Genomic DNA, 11,124 nt, shown 5'->3' with positions numbered 1-11,124 from the left:
AACAATCAGCACAGTGTAGGAGGCAGTTTGGGATTGGAGGGAAAACACGTTAGCTGGATGTTTCTGCTAAGAAACTCAGAAGTGAAATAGTTAATGTTGACTCATAGAACCAGATCTTCTGCTGTGCCCAGCTTCCATTATGTGCAGCCAAGTGTGTGTGAGACACTGTAAGGGAGCCAATTACATCTCTCTGATTTTCTGTGCCGAGCGTAAATTAGAACAGCCTTGGGGTTGCTCTAACTTGTTCCCTTTGCCTATGGAGAATGAGGGAGATCTCTGTATTATTGTTATGAATATCATAGGCAGCTCAGTTTACCTATTTGATATTATCTCTCTCCCCTCCTCTCCCCCCCACCCCACTCCTGCTGCAATGTAAAGTACCATAAGGGAATAATGGGAAGTCTTTTAAATGGGAAATGCCTACCTGTCTGGCTGGCTGGAGCCAGGCTAGCAAGGTGTCTTCTTCTCAGGTCCAAGTATAGCAGTGAAAGGAATACTAAACCATTAAAGGATCCCAGGCCTTGAGAAGACGCATGTGTGTGGGGTGGAGTGAATGGGCAGAAGCTGCAGGTGAGTTTCTGACAGAGCGACACTGGCAGGATGTGGCAGGGATTGCATCTCTTGGTCAGGCCAGGAAAAGGGGCTGTCTGGGCTGAGTGGAATTTAGCTAAAATGTGCAAGGAAAGAATGAGGCTGCTGCTTTTGAGTCACTTTTGAGGTGGTGGAACTAGGCATGCTGGGGGTGCGGCAGCACCCCCCTGGCTTGAAGTGGTTTCCATTATATACAGGGTTTGGTGTTTGGTTAAATGGCTCTCAGCACCCCCACTATAAAAAATTGTTCCAGCCCCCTGGTCACAGGCTCCCAGAGGAAGAGGGCATACAGGTGCCAAACCCGGTTGGGCCTATCATGGTTGGTATCCAGAGAGACCGCAGACCAGAAAACCAATCTAGGAGTCGTAAAACCGTCTGGTTCCACCCAGAGAGGAGTGAAGATAAGGAAACCTGTCACGAGCGATGCACTCGAGAGGGACTAAAAAGGGCAAAAGCTCATTTTGCTTTGTGATTATGACAGTCCTGGGGGACCAAACACCAGCCAGGCATAGCCAGAGAACAGCATGTTCTACACCTGCCTCCAGTATTTTCCCCTGTACCAAGGGCCGTAAGGAGGATGGGGTAGGAGCTGGCTATGGTGGCCCTATGTCCATTGGGGATGCCCCATGTCAGAAGTATCCCCAGCAGAAGTCTTGTGGGTGGTTTCAACTCCCTTTGTATCGCAGCCCAGGTGACACAAAGAAAGAAGCATGGGGTAGAGGAATGGCCCTTTTAACTGTAAGCGAGGCCTCAGAATTAACAGACTATTTTTGTCGGAATTACAGTAGGCAAAATTTTCTCACCCAAAAATGAGGAACAATTTTCATTTTGTTTAATTTCAAATTGGAATTTTTTACACTCTGTAACTTTTCTAAACAACTCCAACTTGAAAGCTACAGAGCAGCAAAAGGAAAAAGTGACCCCCCCCCGCCACTCTCACCCCCCATACTCTGAAGATATTGAATTTGTTGCTCTGAGTGGAGTAAGGGGAGGTGGAGCAGACAAAAATAAATACATTTTTTCTGTATATAACAACTGAATCAAAATGAAAATTGTTATTTGAATTGAAACCAAGTGAAAAAGTCATTTTGTTTCATTCTGAATTTGCCCCAGGTAAAATTGAAACATTTTCAACAAAAAATTTCAAATGAAAAATTTTCATTTGACATTTTTCGAGGAGCGAAAGCAGGTTTTGGGACCAGCTCTAGAGCCCAGGTCTGAAGCAAACTCCACCATTGCAGAGCCACAGACTGCAGAACCAGACATACAGTAAGACAGGTGCCTTCCAGAGCATCCCCTTGTAACCTTAAGCAGCCTCCTTTCTTCACCTATTTCCTTATCTGTAAAAGGGGGGGGGGGCTAGTAATACTGATGTTCACGAGGCTAAACAAATTAGTGCTTGTGAAAATGCATCGCACGCTTCCGTGATACTTGGCTAAGTATGTCAATGACTAAATGAAACTTCACCAGTAGCTCTTGTCTTGAAACCATTTATAGAAAGTTGAGTGGGTAATAGGTGTTAGCTTGACCCATAACATTTTTGTGTGGAGATATTTGAAAATACAGGCACCAATGGCAAAGCCTGTGGAAAAAATATTATTGGTTTTTATCATTTGTTTAGGCTAAAATATGACAGTAAGATGAACTCCGGGGACTCTGATGAGGTGACAAGTTACTATGGCAATGAACTTAGGAAGGAATAACTGTAAACCATCTTAGCCTGAGTGCTTTGGGTGACTGGCGGATGGAACTCACACCGCTTTTGAACACAGCAATGGAGGAAGCACTTTCTTTGGAGGCCCAACAGCAAATCAGTGGCTTGATGGACATCAAGAGCCACCTTTAGGATTGCAGGAGATTGCTTGTGGACCTTGGCGGCCTTTTCTGTACCATTGGGGAGCCTCAAGGAAGCAGACAGAGCCCCCATACCTCAGAGGAAAGTGGCAGGGAGCAGCGGAGTTCACTATTTGCTGTCCTCAGGCTGCCAGTGTCTCTCCTTTAGGTGGCCTTCTACTGCCGTGAATGGCCAAGGGTCTCTCGGTGACTGATGCCTGTTGAGTTACTCCAGGCATCATGCTCCCATCTTAGTGCTGTCCTGCCTTGCCTGAGCTGCAGGGCAGGGCATAGCCACTAACAACCCCAAATGAGCCTTTAAAAACCCAGCGCATATTTTGTCATCATTACAGAACAGCTGTCTGACGTGTGCATGCACTGTCTCCTCCCCGGCATCATATCATGGACAAGGCAATCCAGGTTGCAAGTCTGTATTGATTTTGATAGTTGCAAGTGGAGAAGGGAGGGCGCTACCTTTCAGCTGGGTCAGATTCCATAGCCAGAGTATTGTTCTGATTCCTTTGTGTTGGTCTAAATCTTGTAGGTAAAAAATCAGTATATTTTAAATCCCGTTTGATTTTCACCTAATGTTTATGGGGGTCACCATGCTGCCAGGCTGTTAGCAATCTGCTCTGAGCTGCCCAGTAATATGCTAGTAATCTTGATACTGCCAGTCTCCCTCCCCGAATGGGTCAGATGAAAGTTTTCTTATTTACTTTAGGGGATGTATTGTCTCAAACAAATTTAATAATTCTTGTTTGAATTTCCTCTAGAGATCTTGTTGGTGGGACCTGAAAAAGAAAATGACTTTTTGGCAACCAATTCATTTTTACCACTGCTACGCAGCCAAGCCAAGCCAAACATCGTTTTTTGCAGTCTGACAACTCCTTTTTCACTTCTAAATAACAGGGATGAACATTAATTTCATAGAGCCAGCTGAGGTTAGGAGAAATATTGACCACTGAGGACACACAGACTCAAATGTGTTTTGAAGCTGTTTGATCATAGATTCCTCTGAAACCTATATTTAATGTTATATTTAATGTAATTCATTTCATAGCCTGGCATATCATTGAATTCATTAACTTCTTTCCGGATGTAAATCATTGTACTGGATTGGTAGCAGCCAGTATCATATTTGCATACAAGTTGTGTTCTATTAACTGTAACTTCTGCCAGGCTGTTATGCTGATATATATATTTTTTGTACCAGCTGCCCTTGTCTGGTTCCTCTTTGTAACTGAAATTCTTTGGGATGTGTCCCTATAAATTTGTATTCTAGCCAAAACCCATCTCTGCCAGCGGTGTTTTTAGAACAGGCCAGTCTACTTTAGGAAAGGTTTCAGAGTAGCAGCAGGGTTAGTCTGTATCCGCAAAAAGAACAGGAGTCCTTGTGGCACTGTAGAGACTAACACATTTATTTGGGTATAAGTTTTTGTGGGTTACAGCCCATTTCATCGGATGCATGCAGTGGAAAATACAGTAGGAAGATAGATATTGTGATGGAGCAAGGCCAGATGGCTACAGTAAAGTAGTAAGGAACAGGTATGTTAGCCCCAGGCTAAACAAATCCCTAGGACCATGGTAACGAAATGGCAGTTGCTCCAGGTTAATCAAGGCACCTGGGGCCAATTAAGATCTTTCTAGAAGGCAGTGGAGATAGATACATTGATTAGAACACCTGCAGCCAATCAAGGCAGGCTAATCAGGGCACCTGGGTTTAAAAAGGAGCTCACTCTAGTCCGGGAGAGGAGCCAGAGGAGAGGAAGTGTGTGAGAGAGGAGCTGGGAGCAAGAAGCATAAGGAGCTGAGACTGAGAGGGTGTGCTGCTGGAGGATTGAGGAATTATCAGACAATCAAGCATTATCAGACACCAGGAGGAAGGTCCCTGTGGTGAGGATAAAGAAGGTGTTGGAGGCGGCCATGGGGAAGTAGCCCAGGGAGTTGTTGCTGTCATGCAGCTGTTACAGGAGGCACTATAGACAGCTGCAATCCACAGGGCCCTGGGCTGGAACCCGGAGTAGAGGGTGGGCCCGGGTTCCCCCCAAACCTCCCAACTCCGGATCAGACACAGGAGGAGCTGACCCAGACTGTGGGTTCCACCAGAGGGGAAGATCACTGAGGTGAGCAAATCCACCAATAAGCGCAGGACCCACCAAGGTAAAGGAGGAACTTTGTCACAATATATATATACACAGAGAACATGAAACAATGGGTGTCACCATACACACTATAAGGAGAGGGATCAGGTAAGGTGAGCTATTATCAGCAGGAGAGAAAAAGAACTGTTTGTAGTGGTAATGAAAATGGCCCATTTCCAGCAATTGACAAGAAGATGTGAGGAACTGTGTGTGTGTGTGTGGGGGGGAAAATAAGCATGGGGAAATAGTTTTACTTTGTGTAATTTTCCACTGCATGCATCTGATGAAGTGGGCTGTAGCCCACAAAAGCTTATGCTCAAATAAATTTGTTAGTCTCTTAAGGTGCCACAAGTCCTCCTGTTCTTTTTACTTCAGAAAAGGCTTTCTCACTGTCTAAGGACAGCAGTAAACCTCTTTTATTCTGCATATTATGACTCATTCCTATGATTTGTCTAATGTTGTTAGTCATCTGTCTGTTACACATGTGCTATCTATTATGTATATAATCAATTTGCTTTAGCTGAAGAAGGACAGCTTCTAGTCTTCTGTCAGCAGTCTTTGAAAATAATTTCCTGTCTACATTAAGACATGAGCTTGGACTGCACAAGCCACACAGTAGCTTGTCCTTTTGTGGCTTTGGTATTGCTACCTTCTCCACCTCTTTCACTGATTGGGGAATCTCCTCACTAACAAAATCATTAAATAAAGTGGCTAGTTTGTTTGCAGTGATATCTAATGTCGTCTTACAAAACGCTCTTGGGATCCTATCCGGTCCTGAGGATTTTCCTGTTGGCTTTGATTCAATCACTTCCAGAACCTCCTCTTCCTCGACTCATCTATCAGCTGGTCCTGAGTTAACTTTGGTATGTTGGCCTCATTAATATATTCCATATTCTTCCCCATAGGCTCTTTATTGATGGAAATGTAAAGATTTGTATAAAACCTCCTACTTTTTTCAACGATCTCCCTGGTTTTAAATTTTACTTTTTGTGTGTGTATTTATTTGACTCTTTTCCTTCTGTTTTCTTTATCTATAAGCCTTATTTTCCCTTCATAATACTTCTAGTTCACCTAAAGATCTCTTCAGGTTTCTCTATAAGTATGGCATGTACTGGTCCTCTGTGGAAGAAGAGGGGTTTAAATGAATGTCCCATTCTTTTATGCAAGGTTTGCAGGTTTTTTTCAAGTATCAGAGGGGGAGCCGTGTTAGTCTGGATCTGTAAAAGCAGCAGAGTCCTGTGGCACCTTATAGACTAACAGACGTATTCGAGCATGAGCTTTCGTGGGTGAATACCCACTTCATCAGATGCATGCTCCAATACATCTGTTAGTCTATAAGGTGCCACAGGACTCTTTGCAGTTTTTTTTTTTCAGTCTCTTTAAAATGTTAATTTTGATTTTTCTGTCCCTTCACCCCCAAGGATGCCAGACTAATCAATTACCTTCAAATTACTGTTTTATATGCATCCCAGTCAATGTTTTTAAATGTTTGAGCTTTATCATTAGTAGCTAATGATCAAGGAATGACCTAGATACTTAAGAAAAACTCCAACTTGACAAAACTTCTTGTAACATATGCCATTACAAGACTGTTCTAAAATCTTGAGCTCACTTATTCTTAAACCTCCCACCATAAGTGACCCTTCTGCAAAGACAGTTACAAATATTCTGTTATTAATAGATCTAGAGTGAAGCTGCATGCCAGGGCCGCCCAGAGGATTCAGAGGCCTGGGGTATTCAGCGGTGGGGGGGCCCCTGCTGCTGAATTGCCGCCGAAGACCCGGAGCGGAAGAAGCTCCGGGGTCCTGGGCTCCGAAAGTTTTCCAGGGCCTCCGGAATGAGTGAAGGACCCCACTCCAGGGGTCCCGAAAAACTCTCGTGAAGGCCCCTGCAGGGCCTGAGGCCTGGGGCAAATTGCCCCACTTGCCCCTGCTCCCCGGGCGACTCTGCTGCCTGCACTGGAAGAGAGCTGGGTCCTGTGCTAAATTATTATTGACTTTGTTTATTAAAGCCTAAGAACCACAACATTAAAATAGTGACAACTTTATACCCGTCAAGTATGCTGTAACTATATGAAGTGTCTGGGTGTGATACAGACCAACTAACTTCCATTTAATTATATTCCTTTGTTGGTATAACCCTATCAAAATAGGGCATCTAGCAGCAGCCTTCACCACCTTTCTCCTTTTCATACTTTTCAACGCTGTCTCCACTGGAGGCTACTTATATCTACAGTATTGCTAACTCCAAATGGTGAAAAATCAATCATGAGTCAGGCTCACCAAAAATCATGAGTTTGGCTTTAAAATCATGAGATTATGTAAAAATAATAGGTTTGCTGTTCTTTTTATTTGCCTTCTGCTTTTTGAAACTTTAGGATGTGCTGAGGTCACATTTTTGAAACTTTCTCCACAGTCACGAGGGCTAGAAACTTTTTTTTTTTTTACGAACAATGGCTGAAATAATCACACATCCACATGACTTCAGGAGCTGGGGCTTTAAGGAAAACAATAATTATCATGAGAGTCATGACAAAATCATGAGAGTTGGCAGCACTGCATCCAGGGTTTAGTTATGTGGATTCAGGCTGGTTTGCTCTTTTATAAATCTTCATATGTGTTCTTAATTTATACCAACCCTTTTGCAGAAAGCAAGATTAAGCTGCCCCCTTGTTTGCTGGCACCTTTTAAAAACAGTAATTGCTGAGGTGGGGCTAAGCAAATGGGAGCCCAGAGCCTCTCTCTCAGCCATGGCCCGCGGGTGAACATTGGGGGAGGCTAGCCCCCAGCCCATCCCCCTCTGCGTGTGGCCACCGCCCCCACCCTCACAGTCCCAGCCCTGGAGTGCCAGGTGGGCAGCATGGCTACAGTGTCCCCAACCCCAGCTCAGGGTGGCCGAGTGGGCGGCACAGTGTGGCCCCAGCCCTGGGCCTTATGAGCAATGCCCTAGCCTGCCTGCCCCACCTCTCGGCCCTCGGGAAGGGAACTGGAAGCAGGCACGTGGGGGCCTGGGGGTGGAGTGTGGGCAGGGCCCTGCCAGGCTGTTTGGGGAGGCACAGCTTTCCCCTGGCCACCACTGCATGCTCTCAGGTCAGAGCAGATAGGGGCTGTTGGGGGAGGCAGTGAGAGGCAGAGCAAAACTCTTTGCTCAACAGCAGTCGGGTGAGGGGAGGAGAAGAACCAGGAGCCCCACCCAGCCAGCCAGGGTGAGAGAGCAAGGAGACTTCAAAGCTCTGGTTTAATGCAGCATTACCAACTCCAGGTCAGCCCCCCCCCCCCCATCACCCAAAATCATGAGCCTGGCTTAAAAATCTCGAGATTTAAAATAGTAACATTGTGGGATAAGTACATTTTCTGGCTGGTCTTTGAACTTTTAGGGCAGCACTTCTTGAACTGGGGGGGGGGAGAGGGGTCCTATCCAAAAGGGGGGACGCAAGCCTATTGTAGGGGAGTTGTGGTATTGCCATCCTTACTTCTGTGCTGCCTTCAGTGCTGGGTGCCACCCAGAGAGTGGTAGTTGCTGGCCAGGCGCCCAGTTCTGAAGGCAGCGCTGCCATCAGCAGCAGTGCAGAAGTAAGGGTGGCATGGTATGGGGGGGGGTCATCACACCCTGAAATATTTTCAAAGGGGGGTCCCAGAAAAAAAAGTTTGAGAACCTTGGCTTCAGGGGTTGGGTTTTCCAGCTTGCTAGCTGGTCAGTTTTGTTTGTAGTGGAAGCTGGGGCTTTAGAAGCAGAGGACTCCAGGGTCAGGGCTTTAAGAGAAACTCCAAGTAGCCCGATCCAACTGCGTGAGTGGCAACACTGTAATGGGGCAGGGAGAAGGTGGCGGTGGAGAAACAGAAAGCCCAAGAGGAGGAAATGGAGCCTGAGAGGAAGAAAAACCCCAAACCAGAGGGGGGGCAGATGTAGACAAACCCTAGACAGAGCCTAACTCAGGTGAAAGGGGAGGAAAGGAGAGTCGGCCAAGCGGGAGCAGATCATAATTAAGGAAGCAGGGACGGTGGAGAGAGACATCCCAGGTCCCTCAACCGCTCCTAAGGAGCCTGGGATGTCTTCTCCAAGGAGAAGCAGCACAGGCTCTCTTTGGAGAGTCGGGAGAATTCCAGGCCTGGAGCAATCAGGGAGGTGAGTGGAGGGTCCTCAATCCACTGCCTGATACAAAGGTAGAGGATAGGGAGACTGACCCTCCCCCCCACCCCATGGTGCGATGATTTATGGGCCAAAACAGGGCTGTGGGGGTAGCCTAGCCGTCACGTGAGAGTTCTGTGAGTGGGAATGAATGGCCGACCGAGCTGATCACCCTAGGGCTGGAGCAAGACTCCCATAGGGTGTCACATCTGGTAAGCTAGGGATAGTGTCAGGCAAGGAGGGAGGTGTGTGACAGAGCTGGGCAGCAGTAGCTGAGCCAGCAAACAGATTGGACCCCAGTGCACCCCTCACAATGGGAACTGTGCCCCATTGAGAGCTTGGCATTGGCTGGAGAGAGGTAAAAGGTGAATTAACTCTAGCCCAGAGGTACCAACGGCACAAGAAGGACGTGAAAGAGAGGAACAGCGCAGCCACGTGCTCCCCGCCCTGCCTTGTCTCTGGCACTCTGTGGCACTGTAGCTATTATGCTGCATAGGCTGTAAAGTTGGCTGGAGTGAACGCTGTAAATAAACTGCACAAGGTGTCTCCGAGCCGTTTGGGGGCGAGAACGTAGGCAGGAGTGAGCCTGCTGTGCCAGTGCCCTAACGACCTCTGTGCTACTTAGGTGGCGCTCTTGCATTTTTTGGGGCTGGGTTTGGTCTGCTACGCTGGGGACAGGCTGACCTGGCTTTGGCTCCGAGAGGGACTGAGGCTGAGCATCCTCAGCAGAGTTTGTTGCTTCCCTCCGGCCTGCCATGTGCTTAAGGGCACATCTTCGCTGTGGTTAGACACTCGCAGCCGACCCATGCCAGCTGACTCGGTCTCAAGGGCTGCTGGGTCATCCAACTGCGGTGTAGCCCTTTCCCAGGAGCCTGCAGCCTGGGCTCCAGCCTAAGCCCAGCCCTCTACGCTGCAATTCAACAGCCCTGTGAACCCGAGTCAGCTGGCATGGGCCAGCCCTGGGTTTCTAACTGCAGTGTAGGCACACCCATAATATCTCTGTGAATCTGGACCCCTCTCCTTTACATTTCCCACAGGCCAGCGCAAGCGGCTCCCTGCTCAGCTTGCCCGCTTCTGTGAAGCCCTTTCGGGCACCTCACTGGCTCCCTATAATGCCTTGGTGCCTGCCTTCGTGTTGTGCAGGGTGCCTAGGAACTGGGCCTTGCAACACCGCAGTCCTCTTTGTGGAGCGAGCAGTCAGGGCGGGATGGTTCAAGGTATTCAGGCTCCTAAGCTGTTGCTAGGCTGTGAGAGAGCCATTATTGCCTAGCATAACTCCTGTGGAAAGCAATGTGAATTAGGTGCTTAGGCACTTCTGCAAATCCCATTAAGTGTCCAAAAGCATCCTCAGGCATGTTATGCCTTTACCAATCTGGTCCTTAGGTCCTACGGGCCTCCTGGCTAGCCTCACTGTCCTCCGGTGCCAGGGGTGAATTAAACCAGTTTGAAAGGGGCCTGCCGAGGGAGCCAGCCTAGGACTCTCTTGAAGACAGAGAGCACAGTTTGTGTCCACTGCCTCCCCAGTTATAGAAGGGTCTTGGGGGCTAGTTCAGGCTCTTCTGCCTTGGTGAAATTGTGAAAGGCCCCCAGAAGCTAAGGCAAGCCCCCCCCAACCTAGCCCAGCTCACACCTTTGTGGCTCACCTGCTTCCCTTCCCTGCTGCTCTTATAGAAGAGCTACAACCATCCCACTGCACCTCAGGGGGGCTTCACAGCATTGTTAACTCTTCCACTGCTGTGACTCTGGCCCCTGCTGCAGGAGCTCTCATGGAAAGCTCCTACCATCAATAATATGGGGGAAACACAGCATGAGTGAATGCCTGGTTGCCTAGGGGCAGATGTGGTGAGATGCAAGTCAAGAGATCATGAGTGGTAGCCCTAGTTCTGCCACTGCCAGTTGATAATATATCTGCTCCTCTTCTTATTAACCAAGGCCTCATACTGCTGTCTGAGGGGAGATAACAATAGCTCATCTATTTTCCCAGCTACAAAAACGAGTGTTTTGCCCAGTGTCACTAATGGTAGCGATGAATATGAAACACAGGCCTCTAATATAACAGACCCACATCTCATCTGCTTTGCCACACTGCCTGTCAGAAGGAATGTGCCAAATTATGTGCTTGCATAACCCCTGCTAACAGCGTGGCTATGTCACCCTCTTGTGGCTATACTGCATATGAAGGTTTCTGATTTTGCGACTGTCTCCACACTAACAGCTGGTTCTTCTTCAAGGAGTGTCTACGGGTGCTCCACTTCAGGTGTGCCTATGCCTCTTGAGCCCTTCATTGGCGCAGTCTAGCTAGTGGCGCCTGTTTGGCCCCGGCAGGCGCCCTGTGCCTTCTCACGGCAGATACCGAGGCTATTCTAGGGGTGCACAGGCAAAATGCCCTCACTTCCTTCGCTCCCACCACAGCCTGAGACAGAACCCACGC

This window comes from Gopherus flavomarginatus, chromosome 15 (genome assembly GCF_025201925.1).
Source record: "Gopherus flavomarginatus isolate rGopFla2 chromosome 15, rGopFla2.mat.asm, whole genome shotgun sequence".
Lineage (NCBI taxonomy): Eukaryota > Metazoa > Chordata > Testudines > Testudinidae > Gopherus > Gopherus flavomarginatus.
Note: the sequence above shows the minus strand (reverse complement) of the source record.